The following is a 17,792-nucleotide window of genomic DNA, read 5'->3' as shown; positions in this document are numbered from 1 at the left end:
TTAGAGCAAGTCTGAAGCAACAGTAGAAACTGTGTTGTGCTGACGTAGAAGATGTAGGTGCACTGGAAATACAGCAGATGGCGCTGTTTTCTGTAGGTATTGGACAGTGTTTTTTGTTATATTAATATTAAACAGCATAGGAAATGTAATAAGTGAAGTTATTGTGTGTGTGAGGTCAGCCATTATTAATATAAATCTACTTCTGGTGGAGTTTTCTTCTGCTCGTTTATTCTATAGTGTTTATATAAGTATTTGCTTTGATGAAAAAGGTGAGAAATTTAGAAATGCAGCTTTTTTAGTGTCGTTTTAATATATTTATAATGGCGACGTTGGTTCTACGCAGGAAATAAGCTCCTCCTTCACTTTGCGCCGCCTGAGTCCAAACAAAAACATCCACCTTGCTGACAGGACACACCTCAGAAACCTCCACCTGCTGACCAGGCCCTGGTGCGTCGGCCTTTTGAGGAGCAGCGGGACAACAGGAGTTTATTTGGCCCGTGGGAATTACGCCTTTCTATATTCAAACCACGATGGATATTTCACCTGCGCGGAGCAGAGGGAACCCTGTCTTCCTGCGGATAAGGAGCGGGTTTTTCAGAGACTGTGCCATTGTTTATGGGACACTTTGTGGACTCCTGGAGCTTTGACACTGCGGAAGAGCGATGTCTGCGTGTGGTGAGTCCTATAAGCCTTAGTGTGTCTGCAGTGAATCAACAGCTGGGTGTTCGCTGCTGCTGCAGCTTTGTGGTGCTTCGCTTGTTAGCTCGTTAGCTCGTTAGCTCGTTAGCTTGTTAGCCTGTTAGCTTGTTAGCCTTTTAGCCTTTTAAAGCTGGTGGACACTGCGGGGTTTTGTGTAATTAGACTTGTACACGTCACGTTGCACCTTGTGGGTTTGTGAAGTCGTGAGCTGTTCTGTCTACAGCGCCCAATGGTTCCAAGAGAGAGTTGTGTCCACATTGTTTATTAATATCAGGCTACAGACGGCGTGTGTTAAGCTGGAGCAGGGCCGTGTGCTAATGGCTGCTAACGGTGTTTATGTCAAGTCAAGTCCTGGTGTTTATGGCGCCACAGATCCAGATGTGATTTCATTCTGGAGACGTGATATACTGGCCTGTATTTGTGAGCCTTTGGCCTGGTTTGTAAGCAGTTTACATGTACCTCCTGGGGTTCCATAATATTAATAATAATAATAATAATAATAATAATAATAATAATAATAATAATAATAATAATAATTCCATTTCGTTTCAAATGTCCAGGCATCCCGACTTTTCTTCCCATTTTTGTCGCAGTAGTGACTCAGTATATTTATTTGCATCGTCCCATCATTCCGACGCACCAGATAAGTGCTGTCAAAAACACGTGGGCCCACTAGAAGCACCTATATGTTCAAGATAATGCGCACTGACAGTGGTGTATCCTTTGCCTACGTGATACGCAGGTAAACGCCATAGAAAGCCTGCAGAATAATCACTAGAAATAGTCCAAGTGCCAAAGATAAGTCGCACTCAGTTGCGCAGTGTTGTGTTCTGTCTTAGCATAAAGAGACCAGGCCAAACTTCACAACGAACACATATCCTCAACATCTCATCGCTGTCTCTCTGTCCCTGTCGCGTCGTGCGCAATTACGCACGGCCCCCGTGTTATGTGGACACAAAACCAAACCGTGAGAGTAACTGATGATGATGGAGGTTTATTAAAGATGCTCATGGCGCCGGAGGAGGCCGTGTCACGCAGTGTGTGCAGAGCCTCGTGCCATAGCCGCTTCTAACTCGTGTTTTTTCTTAATGGCTGCACTCCAGCCGTATGTACATGACATACGGGATCTTTTTACGAATGTGGCAACACATGCTTTGCGTCCTCACTCCGCTCCGAGTGCGCTGTCTGTCACGCGCGCATTTACGCTCTGTGCTTGGCGATCAGATGCTCCAAGAGGCCCCACTGAGGCCACTGTGATTGACTTGGAACAGTATTTGTGCCGCTGTGCTATTAATGCAGTTGACATAGAAATAACCCTTATTAAATGAGAACGATGAAGGAAACATGGCAACCTGACCAGTGCTCAGGGGTTATGGCACAATTACGCGGCACCAGGGTGGAGCTGTGAACACTCGCGTTTGTTCTTAGCCCCATGGTTTTCATTCAGTGTGTTGTGATTGTCCCAGGACAGACACATCTGTGCGCTCTGCACCTTCGTCTGCAGGACGCGCACTTCTGGCCGTCTCTGTGCAGATAGATGCGTTTTTCTCTCTGTTCTTTGTGTCCCCGACCTGGCCCTTCTTACACCCTTCGCTGGTGCCGGCTTTAGAAAACCCTCCAGGCTGTGGAGGCTGTGCTGGGGCTTCCGGAGTTATAGTTGCTGATTATTTAGTAAAGTTTTGCCTGATAAATGAAGAGAACTGCTCAATGCCTGTGCGTAATCGCGTTGGCACGTGTTTGTTGTAGTTGACTTTTCCGCCTTATCGTTTTCATAACTGCAATAATGAAACACGGGCACAAACACAGTGTCATTATTTAAAAAAGCTCTTCTTAATTCCAACCAGTCACGGTCGCCTCAGTGTGGGGACAGCTGGAGGCAGACGCACAGTGCGTGATGAGCGTAGGTAGCGGCACAGAGAGAGGAGCGAGTAAAATAGAATATAAATAAACTATGATAATAAAGTAAATGTGCTGCGGACGTAGATGCTGAACACCGGACAGCGCCGCGTTGACCGGTGTGATCAGAACAGAGAAGTGTTTTTCACACGTGTTAATAATGTTATTGATTCCAATTGTATTTAAAACGGGAAAAACAATTGAACCATAGGTTGTGTTTTGAGACGGAATAAACACTGATCAAAGGCGGATTTACTAAGATCCTTTTTTGATTTTATATGTTGTTACAATATTGTTATTTTATGTTCGTTTTTAGTTCAAATAAAAAATACATGAAATGAAAGGTCAAGTTGTAAAAATGCTAAGTTTGAGAGGGACATTTTAATAGAGTGACACATAAAGTGGGACAACAATGCATGATGTAAAAGTATAAGAGCACAATCATTATGTGTTTACAGCAAAAGCAAGTGACTTATAATTATAATTGATTCTAATATTGCAGCGCGTCATGTGCGTGTCCATTACGCGTGTGCGCCCCATGTAGTGCGTGCGGTCAGACAACTTCGTAGGCAGAGTAAAAGTTTACGTTTCTTTATTCCATATATTTGAATTCAAAGGGGTAAAAAGGGTAAAAGGGGTAAAAGGGATCGGGAACAAAAGGGCTAAAACATGTGGAGCGCGCGCACCTGGTCTTCCTTGTCCTGTCAGGATGAGACTGTGAACTTAGCCCCGCATTATGCTCACATAGAAGTAACAAATATGTCAAACGTTTGTGCGGTTTTGTGCTGTAAAATGTTCCTTTGTGCCGTAATCGTTTTTGAGACATTAATGATTGTTTTATTGGTCAGATCTGAGGTCACGTGCTCGTTATCAAACGGCTGAAATGGCGTCACCGCTTCCTCTACATCTGTGCTGTTTTGTGCTGTAAAGTTTTCCGTTTGTGCTGGTTCGGTTTTTAAACTATTACAAACTTTAGAGCCTTGAGGCGTCGCCCTCGTCCTCCGCTGAGGCGCGCGCAAGTGTCAGAGGCGCGCGCACGTGTCAGAGGCGCGCGCACGTGTCAGAGGCGCGCGCACGTGTCAGAGGCGCACGGCAATACACACTGCTAATGTCAGGATGTCTTCAATTTGAAGGCACGCATGGAGCGCGTAAAAGGCGTCGCTCCAGCAGGTGCGTCACTGGAGCGGCCGCCTCCCAGGATGCAACACTCCACAGACACGCGCGCATGGGGGTCCATGCGCGCTGTCTGGTGGAGAAGGACTTGTGTTTAGAAAATGTTTTGATGGAAGTGAAGCGTGTGGCTCGTTGGGCGCAGTTCGCAGGGCATGTCTAGCTTCAGTGTCTGAGTGTGAGACGCACGTGGCCACAGTGCTGAACATGGTCCCCGGTCTGTCACATGGTGTCCCAGGCTCATGCTCATGTAGTTGTGGTTCAGTGTGTGTTTGTGAGACAGAGACTTCAATTGCTTTCAGCCGCTTTTAATATTTCTAATAGTTTGTTTTATTATGGACCTCTTTCACGTTACATTTTGAAATGTTGAAAGGATCAAGAAGGAATTAAAACAATCAGACTTTGGTTGTGATTCGTCCTTTGGCAGGTTCCTTGTTAAATGCATAGCTTTGTATATTTTGATGTAGTTTGGGGCTGATAGACTTGTCAAAAGAACTGTCATATGTGCATAGTTACACTACATTTACAGAGTTACACTACATTTACATAGTTAGGTCTGATATAGGGACATTTACAAACGGTACAGCGGTACATCATTAAACAAACATGGGGAATTCCATAATACCATTACACACAATGATGGGATTTATCAGCTGAGAACATTGGAGGGTTACAGAGTAATATATTCATAACACGTAGGGGAATTACAGTGATGTGTCGCGTCAGCGTTCACCGTATCCAGCGATTTTACAGAAACATTGTGTAAAAGGAAAGGACATACATCCATCTAACTTGGTGAGAAAAAGCAAGGCCACTGGGTGGTGTGGATCATTTTATGTATTAGGTTGAAATGTTCAGTGAGGCTGAAGGTTCTGGCTGATTCATCGTTGGCATTATTGTTTAGTGAATGCAGGTAGTTGGTGATATGTAGCTTAGGTAGAACAAGGGCTGGTCATTTAGAAATGTAACTCTGTGTATGATATACAGAGCCTCTCGATAGTATTCATACACCTTGAACTTTTGCACATTTTGTCATGTTTACAACCCTAAACATAAATATTTTATTTAGATTTTTTTACTGAACGTTCACACACAAGTAACAGTTTCAAGTTCAAGTTTAATGGTTTTGTAAAGCCCAATATCACAACAGAAGTGTCCTCACAGCTGCAACAAACATTAAGGCAATAAAACAGAGCAATAAATATGATAATTAAAAGTTCAGGTAAATATAATGGCAAATATAATGTCCAATAGGAGGCAGCGACGAGCGGCGTGGGCGTCGCCCGTCCTTAGACTCTCCAGCACGGCAAGGAAAAACTCAAAAACCCGGCAGATCCACTCCCATGGACGGACAGGCTATAGAGACCCAGGGCCGAAGGATCCCTCAGCAGACGGGCCGAGATCACAGACCGTCCAGTCCTCAGATTCCTCAATGCAGGTTCCTCTGTTCACCCAGGTTCCTCCATTCGATCTAGACGGGCACTCCCGAGGGGGGGGGACAGGAGACAGGCACTCCCGAGTGGGGGGCAGGAGACACCATGTGAATAGTGATGAACAGACGACAGTTAATTAAATATTGTATCATGATAAAACAAAGTCTGCAGTAAGAAGAAGAGGATAGCGCTCAGTGGACCGAACTTCCCACAGCAGTGTTTCTCCTGAGGCAGCTTTACTTCAGGCTGAGGGTCAGAGCTTTACTTCAGGCTGTGGGTCAGAGCTTTACTTCAGGCTGAGGGTCAGAGCTTTACTTCAGGGTCAGAGCTTTACTTCAGGCTGAGGGTCAGAGCTTTACTTCAGGCTGAGGGTCAGAGCTTTACTTCAGGCTGAGGGTCAGAGCTTTACTTCAGGCTGAGGGTCAGTGCTTTACTTCAGGGTCAGAGCTTTACTTCAGGCTGAGGGTCAGAGCTTTACTTCAGGCTGAGGGTCAGTGCTTTACTTCAGGCTGAGGGTCAGAGCTTTACTTCAGGGTCAGAGCTTTACTTCAGGCTGAGGGTCAGAGCTTTACTTCAGGCTGAGGGTCAGAGCTTTACTTCAGGCTGAGGGTCAGAGCTTTACTTCAGGCTGTGGGTCAGAGCTTTACTTCAGGCTGAGGGTCAGAGCTTTACTTCAGGCTGTGGGTCAGAGCTTTACTTCAGGCTGAGGGTCAGAGCTTTACTTCAGGGTCAGAGCTTTACTTCAGGCTGAGGGTCAGAGCTTTACTTCAGGCTGTGGGTCAGAGCTTTTCTTCAGGCTGAGAGTCAGAGCTTTACTTCAGGCTGTGGGTCAGAGCTTTACTTCAGGGTCAGAGCTTTACTTCAGGCTGTGGGTCAGAGCTTTACTTCAGGGTCAGAGCTTTACTTCAGGCTGTGGGTCAGAGCTTTACTTCAGGCTGAGGGTCAGAGCTTTACTTCAGGCTGAGGGTCAGAGCTTTACTTCAGGCTGAGGGTCAGAGCTTTACTTCAGGCTGAGGGTCAGAGCTTTACTTCAGGCTGAGGGTCAGAGCTTTACTTCAGGCTGAGGGTCAGAGCTTTACTTCAGGCTGAGAGTCAGAGCTTTACTTCAGGCTGAGAGTCAGAGCTTTACTTCAGGCTGAGGGTCAGAGCTTTACTTCAGGCTGTGGGTCAGAGCTTTACTTCAGGCTGAGAGTCAGAGCTTTACTTCAGGCTGAGGGTCAGAGCTTTACTTCAGGCTGAGAGTCAGAGCTTTACTTCAGGCTGAGAGTCAGAGCTTTACTTCAGGCTGAGAGTCAGAGCTTTACTTCAGGCTGAGGGTCAGAGCTTTACTTCAGGCTGTGGGTCAGAGCTTTACTTCAGGCTGTGAGTCAGAGCTTTACTTCAGGCTGTGGGTTAGAGCTTTACTTCAGGGTGAGAGTCAGAGCTTTACTTCAGGCTGTGGGTTAGAGCTTTACTTCAGGCTGTGGGTTAGAGCTTTACTTCAGGCTGAGAGTCAGAGCTTTACTTCAGAGTCAGAGCTTTACTTCAGGCTGTGGGTTAGAGCTTTACTTCAGGGTGAGAGTCAGGGCTTTACTTCAGAGTCAGAGCTTTACTTCAGGCTGTGGGTTAGAGCTTTACTTCAGGCTGAGGGTCAGAGCTTTACTTCAGGCTGTGGGTCAGAGCTTTACTTCAGGCTGAGGGTCAGAGCTTTACTTCAGGCTGAGAGTCAGAGCTTTACTTCAGGCTGAGGGTCAGAGCTTTACTTCAGGGTGAGAGTCAGAGCTTTACTTCAGAGTCAGAGCTTTACTTCAGGCTGAGGGTCAGAGCTTTACTTCAGGCTGAGAGTCAGAGCTTTACTTCAGGCTGAGAGTCAGAGCTTTACTTCAGGGTGAGAGTCAGAGCTTTACTTCAGGCTGAGAGTCAGAGCTTTACTTCAGGCTGAGAGTCAGAGCTTTACTTCAGGCTGAGGGTCAGAGCTTTACTTCAGGGTCAGAGCTTTACTTCAGGCTGAGGGTCAGAGCTTTACTTCAGGCTGAGGGTCAGAGCTTTACTTCAGGCTGAGGGTCAGAGCTTTACTTCAGGCTGTGGGTCAGAGCTTTACTTCAGGCTGTGGGTCAGAGCTTTACTTCAGGCTGAGGGTCAGAGCTTTACTTCAGGCTGTGGGTCAGAGCTTTACTTCAGGCTGTGGGTCAGAGCTTTACTTCAGGGTCAGAGCTTTACTTCAGGCTGAGGGTCAGAGCTTTACTTCAGGCTGAGGGTCAGAGCTTTACTTCAGGCTGAGGGTCAGTGCTTTACTTCAGGCTGAGAGTCAGAGCTTTACTTCAGGCTGAGGGTCAGAGCTTTACTTCAGGCTGAGGGTCAGAGCTTTACTTCAGGCTGAGAGTCAGAGCTTTACTTCAGGCTGAGGGTCAGAGCTTTACTTCAGGCTGAGAGTCAGAGCTTTACTTCAGGCTGAGGGTCAGAGCTTTACTTCAGGCTGTGGGTCAGAGCTTTACTTCAGGCTGAGGGTCAGAGCTTTACTTCAGGCTGTGGGTCAGAGCTTTACTTCAGGGTGAGGGTCAGAGCTTTACTTCAGGCTGAGGGTCAGAGCTTTACTTCAGGCTGAGGGTCAGAGCTTTACTTCAGGCTGAGGGTCAGAGCTTTACTTCAGGCTGTGGGTCAGAGCTTTACTTCAGGCTGAGGGTCAGAGCTTTACTTCAGGCTGAGGGTCAGAGCTTTACTTCAGGCTGAGGGTCAGAGCTTTACTTCAGGCTGAGAGTCAGAGCTTTACTTCAGGCTGAGGGTCAGAGCTTTACTTCAGGCTGAGGGTCAGAGCTTTACTTCAGGCTGAGAGTTAGAGCTTTACTTCAGGCTGAGGGTCAGAGCTTTACTTCAGGCTGAGGGTCAGAGCTTTACTTCAGGCTGAGGGTCAGAGCTTTACTTCAGGCTGAGGGTCAGAGCTTTACTTCAGGCTGAGAGTCAGAGCTTTACTTCAGGCTGAGGGTCAGAGCTTTACTTCAGGCTGAGGGTCAGAGCTTTACTTCAGGCTGAGAGTTAGAGCTTTACTTCAGGCTGAGGGTCAGAGCTTTACTTCAGGCTGAGGGTCAGAGCTTTACTTCAGGCTGAGGGTCAGAGCTTTACTTCAGGCTGAGGGTCAGAGCTTTACTTCAGGCTGAGGGTCAGAGCTTTACTTCAGGCTGAGGGTCAGAGCTTTACTTCAGGCTGAGGGTCAGAGCTTTACTTCAGGCTGTGAGTCAGAGCTTTACTTCAGGCTGAGGGTCAGAGCTTTACTTCAGGCTGAGGGTCAGAGCTTTACTTCAGGCTGTGAGTCAGAGCTTTACTTCAGGCTGAGGGTCAGAGCTTTACTTCAGGCTGAGGGTCAGAGCTTTACTTCAGACTGAGGGTCAGAGCTTTACTTCAGGCTGAGGGTCAGAGCTTTACTTCAGGCTGAGGGTCAGAGCTTTACTTCAGGCTGAGGGTCAGAGCTTTACTTCAGGCTGAGGGTCAGAGCTTTACTTCAGGCTGTGAGTCAGAGCTTTACTTCAGGCTGAGGGTCAGAGCTTTACTTCAGGCTGTGAGTCAGAGCTTTACTTCAGGCTGAGGGTCAGAGCTTTACTTCAGGCTGAGGGTCAGAGCTTTACTTCAGGCTGAGGGTCAGAGCTTTACTTCAGGCTGAGGGTCAGAGCTTTACTTCAGGCTGTGAGTCAGAGCTTTACTTCAGGCTGTGGGTCAGAGCTTTACTTCAGGCTGAGGGTCAGAGCTTTACTTCAGACTGAGAGTCAGAGCTTTACTTCAGACTGAGGGTCAGAGCTTTACTTCAGGCTGAGGGTCAGAGCTTTACTTCAGGCTGAGGGTCAGAGCTTTACTTCAGGCTGTGGGTCAGAGCTTTACTTCAGGCTGAGGGTCAGAGCTTTACTTCAGGCTGAGGGTCAGAGCTTTACTTCAGGCTGAGGGTCAGAGCTTTACTTCAGGCTGAGGGTCAGAGCTTTACTTCAGGCTGAGGGTCAGAGCTTTACTTCAGGCTGAGGGTCAGAGCTTTACTTCAGGCTGAGGGTCAGAGCTTTACTTCAGGCTGTGAGTCAGAGCTTTACTTCAGGCTGTGGGTCAGAGCTTTACTTCAGACTGAGAGTCAGAGCTTTACTTCAGACTGAGGGTCAGAGCTTTACTTCAGGCTGAGGGTCAGAGCTTTACTTCAGGCTGAGGGTCAGAGCTTTACTTCAGGCTGAGGGTCAGAGCTTTACTTCAGGCTGAGGGTCAGAGCTTTACTTCAGGCTGAGGGTCAGAGCTTTACTTCAGGCTGTGAGTCAGAGCTTTACTTCAGGCTGAGAGTCAGAGCTTTACTTCAGGCTGAGGGTCAGAGCTTTACTTCAGGCTGTGGGTCAGAGCTTTACTTCAGGCTGTGGGTCAGAGCTTTACTTCAGGGTCAGAGCTTTACTTCAGGGTCAGAGCTTTACTTCAGGGTCAGAGCTTTACTTCAGGGTCAGAGCTTTACTTCAGGCTGAGAGTCAGAGCTTTACTTCAGGCTGAGAGTCAGAGCTTTACTTCAGGCTGAGGGTCAGAGCTTTACTTCAGGCTGAGGGTCAGAGCTTTACTTCAGGGTCAGAGCTTTACTTCAGGCTGAGAGTCAGAGCTTTACTTCAGGCTGTGGGTCAGAGCTTTACTTCAGGCTGAGAGTCAGAGCTTTACTTCAGGCTGAGGGTCAGAGCTTTACTTCAGGCTGTGGGTCAGAGCTTTACTTCAGGCTGTGAGTCAGAGCTTTACTTCAGGCTGTGAGTCAGAGCTTTACTTCAGGCTGAGGGTCAGAGCTTTACTTCAGGCTGTGGGTCAGAGCTTTACTTCAGGCTGAGAGTCAGAGCTTTACTTCAGGCTGAGGGTCAGAGCTTTACTTCAGGCTGAGGGTCAGAGCTTTACTTCAGACTGAGGGTCAGAGCTTTACTTCAGGCTGAGGGTCAGAGCTTTACTTCAGGGTCAGAGCTTTACTTCAGGCTGAGGGTCAGAGCTTTACTTCAGGCTGAGGGTCAGAGCTTTACTTCAGACTGAGGGTCAGAGCTTTACTTCAGGCTGAGGGTCAGAGCTTTACTTCAGGGTCAGAGCTTTACTTCAGGCTGAGGGTCAGAGCTTTACTTCAGGCTGAGAGTCAGAGCTTTACTTCAGGCTGAGGGTCAGAGCTTTACTTCAGGCTGAGAGTCAGAGCTTTACTTCAGGCTGTGGGTCAGAGCTTTACTTCAGGCTGTGGGTCAGAGCTTTACTTCAGGCTGTGGGTCAGAGCTTTACTTCAGGCTGAGGGTCAGAGCTTTACTTCAGGCTGAGGGTCAGAGCTTTACTTCAGGCTGAGAGTCAGAGCTTTACTTCAGGCTGTGGGTCAGAGCTTTACTTCAGGCTGAGGGTCAGAGCTTTACTTCAGGCTGAGGGTCAGAGCTTTACTTCAGGGTCAGAGCTTTACTTCAGGCTGAGGGTCAGAGCTTTACTTCAGGCTGAGAGTCAGAGCTTTACTTCAGGCTGAGGGTCAGAGCTTTACTTCAGGCTGAGAGTCAGAGCTTTACTTCAGGCTGAGGGTCAGAGCTTTACTTCAGGCTGAGGGTCAGAGCTTTACTTCAGGCTGTGGGTCAGAGCTTTACTTCAGGCTGAGGGTCAGAGCTTTACTTCAGGCTGAGGGTCAGAGCTTTACTTCAGGCTGTGGGTCAGAGCTTTACTTCAGGCTGAGGGTCAGAGCTTTACTTCAGGCTGAGGGTCAGAGCTTTACTTCAGGCTGAGGGTCAGAGCTTTACTTCAGGCTGTGGGTCAGAGCTTTACTTCAGGCTGAGGGTCAGAGCTTTACTTCAGGCTGTGGGTCAGAGCTTTACTTCAGGCTGAGGGTCAGAGCTTTACTTCAGGCTGAGGGTCAGAGCTTTACTTCAGGCTGAGGGTCAGAGCTTTACTTCAGGCTGTGGGTCAGAGCTTTACTTCAGGCTGAGGGTCAGAGCTTTACTTCAGGCTGTGGGTCAGAGCTTTACTTCAGGCTGAGGGTCAGAGCTTTACTTCAGGCTGAGGGTCAGAGCTTTACTTCAGGCTGAGGGTCAGAGCTTTACTTCAGGCTGAGAGTCAGAGCTTTACTTCAGGCTGAGGGTCAGAGCTTTACTTCAGGCTGAGGGTCAGAGCTTTACTTCAGGCTGAGGGTCAGAGCTTTACTTCAGGCTGAGGGTCAGAGCTTTACTTCAGGCTGAGGGTCAGAGCTTTACTTCAGGCTGTGGGTCAGAGCTTTACTTCAGGCTGAGGGTCAGAGCTTTACTTCAGGCTGAGAGTCAGAGCTTTACTTCAGGCTGAGAGTCAGAGCTTTACTTCAGGCTGAGAGTCAGAGCTTTACTTCAGGCTGAGGGTCAGAGCTTTACTTCAGGCTGAGGGTCAGAGCTTTACTTCAGGCTGAGGGTCAGAGCTTTACTTCAGGGTCAGAGCTTTACTTCAGGCTGAGGGTCAGAGCTTTACTTCAGGCTGTGGGTCAGAGCTTTACTTCAGGCTGAGGGTCAGAGCTTTACTTCGGGCTGTGGGTCAGAGCTTTACTTCAGGCTGAGGGTCAGAGCTTTACTTCAGGCTGTGGGTCAGAGCTTTACTTCAGGCTGAGGGTCAGAGCTTTACTTCAGGCTGTGGGTCAGAGCTTTACTTCAGGCTGAGGGTCAGAGCTTTACTTCAGGCTGTGGGTCAGAGCTTTACTTCAGGCTGTGAGTAAGAGCTTTACTTCGGGCTGTGGGTCAGAGCTTTACTTCAGGCTGAGGGTCAGAGCTTTACTGTTTCTGCTTCTTTAACGTGGGTGGGAGTTTATTCCACAAAACCGGAGCTTGGAGCTAAAGGCTCGGCCTCCTACAGTGATTTTGGAGACTCGAGTTGCCCTGAGTTTTGAGAGCGGAGAGCTCTGGTTGGCTGATATGGAATGACAGCGTCTTGGAGATAAAGCGGAGCTAAACCCTTGATGGATTTAAATGTGAGGAGCAGGATTTAAAATTTTATTCTAAACTCAACAGGAAGCCAATGGAGAGACTTTAGCACAGGTGTCATGTGTTCTCTTCTCTTTGTCCGGGTTAACAATCTAGCAGCTGCGTTTTCTTTTTCTTTTTTTTATTTGTATTTGTATTTGCATACATACAATATATGACATTAGACAAAGACAAACTTTATGTGCACAAGTGTGGAGGTGTAGTGTGGTGGGGTGTGAGTACTGTGGTTCTGCATACATTTGAAAGTCCAGGGTAGTGCAGTTCTTACAGTATGGGTTAGGGTTGAGGGTTCACTAATGTGGGTCATCATGATGGGACAAAACAGTTGTAGAGGGATGTTGAGGGGAAACAGGTACAGAGATACATCGGTAAATAAAGGCTTGAAGAAGATTGCAGTGAATATAGAAACGGAAAACATCAAAATAAAAAATAAGAATAAAAAATAAATAAAAATAAAAAATAAAAATAATAATAATAAAACAAAATAATAGAAGGAAGATTTAAGATATAAATGAATAATGATAGAACCACTGAAGGGGGGGGAGATGCAAATCTTTATTTTTCTTACTGTTATTGCTGCCATCATCATCCTTATTTTATCATTATACATACAGGTGTACACACACTCACGCACATGCACGTACATACATACATACATACAGTAGGTACACAGACATGTAAGCAATATTAGATTATGTCAATATTATTATCATTATTATTATTTCCATCATTATTTAGTTGTTTGTTATTAGTTTTATGCGATTCAATGGGCGGTTGGACGCTAGCATTTGGTTGGCAACACATTGATCCCTCTCGGTTAACGTGTGTGTGTCTGCCTGCTCGGGTGTGGTGCATTAAGAAAGTGGCTTATTACCAGCTCCCTTAGTGGTGTGTTATTGATGTGAGTGGGTTAAAAGCTGAGGGATAATGTGTTGTGGTGTTGAGTTTGCGTCATATTAGGTTAATTTTGATGTAATCATGAACATTATTATTGCTGTTAATATATCCATGTATGTGTATCCTCTGTGACTTGTTTATCTGTTTTAATCACATACATATATATATACACACATACACATATACATTCGCACATACATAACAATAACAATAGCAGCAATAACAGACTTTATTGTATTTTTATTTATTTTTTAATTTTTAGTTAATGTTATTATTAATGTTAATGATATATTGTTCTATCATTCTGTATGAAGTCTGAGAAGGAGGACCGGGTGGGAGGGATTCTGTATCAGAGTCGGAGGGGGAGAAGTCAAAGCAGAAGTGCTGTAGTAGTAGATTTTTCCAGTGTGATATGGTGATCAATTGCTTGGACTTCCAGTTCATGAGGATAGTTTTCTTGGCGATGGTTATGGCTGTAAGGAGGATTTTATTGTTTGCTCTGGTTAGGTTGGTTGCAGATAAGTCACCAAGGACACAGAGTGTGGGAGTCAGCGGGATGTGGCAGCCAAAAAAAGGAGGAAAGGCACTTTATAACCATTTTCCAAAATGTTTGTACGGGTGAGCAGTGCCAAAAGGCGTGGATATAGGTATCTGTAATGTTTTGTGAGCAGCTGGGGCAGATATCTGATGTGAAAGCCATCTTGGATAGTCTGTGGGCGGTGTAGTGAGTTCTGTGAATGATTTTGTACTGTATGAGTTGAATGTTGGGATTACTAGACATGAAAAAGGTGTTTTTACATATTTGGGTCCAGAAGGTGGCATCGGGAGCTAGAGAGAGGTCAATTTCCCATTTATCTGAGGGGACTGAGGCACTATTATCTGACTGTGAGAGTGTTTTGTATATTTTAGAGAGGAGTTTTTTGCGTGATTTTATAATTATTATTTCAGACAATGGTGGGGGAAGGGGTTTTAATTGAATGGTGTTTTTGAATGTGGCTTGAATTGCAGATCTGAGTTGTAAGTATTTGAGGTACTCGTTGCTCCCGATGCTGTACTTTTGGACCAGGTGGGGGAAAGAGACCAGCGAGTTGTTTTTGATAACGTGTTGGAGTTGGGTGATTCCTTTCTTTGCCCAGGAGGTGAATATGAATGGGGTTTTATTGATTAAAATGTCAGGATTGTTCCAGATTGGGGTGTAATTTGATGGTTCTATGGGTGAATTAATATTTTTTATAGCATTTCCACCAATTTGATAGGGCAGTTGATATTGTATTTAATGCAAAACACGGGTGCTTTTTTATAGACGGACTGGTGAATGGTAGGTCGGATATGGGAATGTTAGAGGTTGATTGTTCAATATCAAGCCAAATGATGTCTGAAGGTTGATTATGGATCCATTTGTATATATGTAGAGTCTGGTTTGAGAGGAAGTATTGAGCAAAGTTTGGGGCCGCTAGGCCACCTTGACTTTTGGGTTTTTGCAATGTAGAAAGTTTGATCCGGGGCGGTTTATTTTTCCAGTAGAATTTTGTTATTACCGAGTCGAGAGATTGAAACCAGGAGGTAGTGGGGGAGACAGGGATCATTGAGAATAAGTAATTTATTTTGGGGAGAATTGACATTTTAACTGTTGCTATTCTGCCAGTAAGGGAGAGTGGTAGGTTCATGTAACGGAGAATATTGTCTGATATGGTTTTGAGTAGAGGGGTGTAGTTGAGACTGATGAGTTCTGACATCATGGGGGAGATATTAACACCTAGGTCTGTGATATGAGAGGTGGATATTGGGATAGGGGGTGGTTTGGCTGCCACATCCCACCTGTAGTTGTGTAGTGGAAGAATGGATGATTTTTGCCAGTTGATAGAGTAATCAGAGACTATGGAGAACTTTTCGATTTGGTGCATTGTTTCTTTGAGCGATGTGTGCGGGTTCTGTAAAAATAAAAGGATATCATCTGCATATAGGCTAATCTTGTGATGTATATTGGGGGTCTGGATACCTTGGATCAGAGTATTTTGTCGGATGGATGCTGCCAGTGGCTCAATGAATAATGTGAAAAGGTAGGGAGAGAGTGGGCATCCTTGTCTAGCCCCTCTGTGCAGTGAGAAGCGTTGAGACATTAGTCCGTTTGTGATTATGTTTGCTGAAGGTGTGGTGTAGAGGGTTTTTATCCAGTTTATGAATGGTTCTCCAAGGCCGAATTTTTTTAGGGTGGCAATGAGAAATGTCCAGTTAACCTTATCAAAAGCTTTTTCTGCATCGAGGGTAACAATGATGGAGTGGAGTTGTTGTTGGTTAGAGTGGTCAATTAAGCTAAAAAGTCTACGTGTGTTATTGGATGAATTTCTTCCTTTGATGAAGCCTGTTTGGTCTGGATGGATTAGAGATGGGATGATTGTGTCTAGTCTATGCGCTAATGTTTTGGTTATTGTTTTTAAGTCTACATTGAGAAGAGATATGGGGCGGTAGCTTGAAGTTAATGTGGGGTCTTTATTTGGTTTCGGGATTAGTGTTATGGTGGCGTTGTTCATATGTTCTGGGATTTTAGATGATTGTTTTATTTCTGCGATTAATCTAAGGAATAATGGGGAGAGGGTCGTCCAGAAGTGCTTGTAGAACTCAGCAGGGAAGCCGCCTGGACCGGGTGCTTTATTGTTGGGCATTAGTTTGAGGGATTTGAGGAGCTCTGAATCAGTTATAGGTGCATCAAGGAGATTGGTTTGATTGCTAGAGAGTTGTGGTAGGTCAATACTGTTAAGGAAGTTGTCAATGTCGTCTTGGGAGTGTTGTTTATCTGAGGAGTATAACTGAGCGAAGAACTGTCTGAAAATATTGTTTATTTCCTTAGGTGATTGTGTTGGCTTCCCCGCTGAGTCCTTGATTGTGGTTATTCTTGATTTTTCTAGGTTTTGCTTCAAGAGACTGGCTAGATATTTGCCAGATTTGTTATTGTGATTGTAGTGTTCTTGTCTGAGTCTTTGATTAAAAATTGTGTTCTTTTGTTCGTAATGTTGGACAGTTGGTGGCCAAGACCGTACTCGCTCATGAACTGGTTTATTGTTGCGGCTGATTGACTGGGGCGGTTGTTTTTTGGGATTATACTGTTATCTAGGGATAGATTAAGAACAGTATTGAAATCTCCTCCTATGATTATTGGAGAGTTATAACTTGAGAGGGTGGTGAAAAGGGTTCGGAAGAAGGCTGGGTCATCCTTGTTGGGTCCATAGATATTGCATATTGTTATGGGGTTGTTATCTATGGATATATTGATGATAGTAAATCGACCTTTATCAGGGTCCGAAATTGTGGAATTGTGGATAAAGGAAATGTTCTTATGTATCAATATTGAGACGCCACTCTGTAGAAAGAAGAAAATGTGTGGTTATAATGTTTGAATTTAATGTTGTTTCCATCAGATTCAGAAAGGCGTGTTTCTTGAAGGAGGCATATATCTACATTATTTTTTGAGATGAAGTCTAAAACCTTTGCTTGTTTTGCTAATGAGCCAAGGCCACGGATGTTCCAGGATAGAAATTTTAACTCAGTCATACGGTGAAGTTAGGACATTACAACAAGCATAAGTAATATGAGCAGAAGTTGGTGTGTAGGTGTGAGTGTGTGTCTGGACATGAGTGTACGTGAGGTGTGAGGTGTAAACATAAACGTGTTGCCACGCTGGCATGGCAGGAGCAGTAGCTGACGAACTTACCAAGAACAAACACATAGACATTTTCATGTCAGTGTCTTCTTGATCAAGTGAGAAGTGCATTTTATTTTTTATTTTAACAATACTGGAAATGTTGTATGGAGGATCTTGAGTAGAGAGGGGGGTTGCATTTAAGGTGAATATTTAGAGAAATACCAAAATGGGAGGAAGTTATTACATTTTAATACATTTCTATTTGTTTAGCAGCTGCGTTTTGAACTAATTGAAGACTTTTCCGGGAGCTTTTAGGGTACGCTGCCAGCAGGCTGTTGCAGTAATCCAGCCTTGAAGAGACAAATGCGTGAATAAGTTTTTCTGCATCGCTCTTAGTTAGGATATTTCATATTTTAGTAATGTTGCGCAGGTGAAAGAACGCTATTTTACAAGCCTGGTTTATATGTGTTTTAAAAGAGAGGTCTAGGAGGTTTTTTACTGTTGTGCTCGTTGATATGCTAATATTATCCAGGGAGATGATCTGTTGAGATAAAGACTCTCTCAGTTTTTGAGGGCCTAATATAATAACCTCGGTTTTGTCCGGGTTAAGAAGGAGGTAATTTGCATCATCCATGTCTTTATGGCTTTTACGCAGGAGCTAAGTGTTTCTAATTTATCTGTCTGACCTGGTTTTATTGATAAATACAGCTGTGTGTCGTCCGCATAACAGTGAACATTTATATTGTGATTTCGGATTATGTTCCCTAATGGAAGAATGTATAGTATAAATAGAATTGGCCCGAGCACTGAACCTTGTGGCACCCCATAGCACACTTTGGAACACGGTGAAGACTTTTGGTTTACATTAACGAATTGTTGCCTGTCAGATAAGTAAGATTTAAACCAGGAGAGGGCTGTTCCCCTGATGCCTACATCACATCCTAACCTCTGCAGGAGAATATTGTGATCGATTGTGTCAAAGGCTGCGCTGAGGCCTAAAGGTGCGTACAGACCAAACGTGCGTCCACGCCCCATCTGCCTCTCGTTGGACGCCAAACAACGCCGCTTCACACACTTCACGCTCGCGACAAACGCCTGTTTGCTGCGCGTGAAGTTTTGCAAGCGTCAGAC

The sequence above is a fragment of the Gobius niger genome (assembly GCF_951799975.1).
Source record: "Gobius niger genome assembly, chromosome: 23".
Classification (NCBI taxonomy): domain Eukaryota; kingdom Metazoa; phylum Chordata; class Actinopteri; order Gobiiformes; family Gobiidae; genus Gobius; species Gobius niger.
This window is presented reverse-complemented; position numbering follows the sequence as displayed.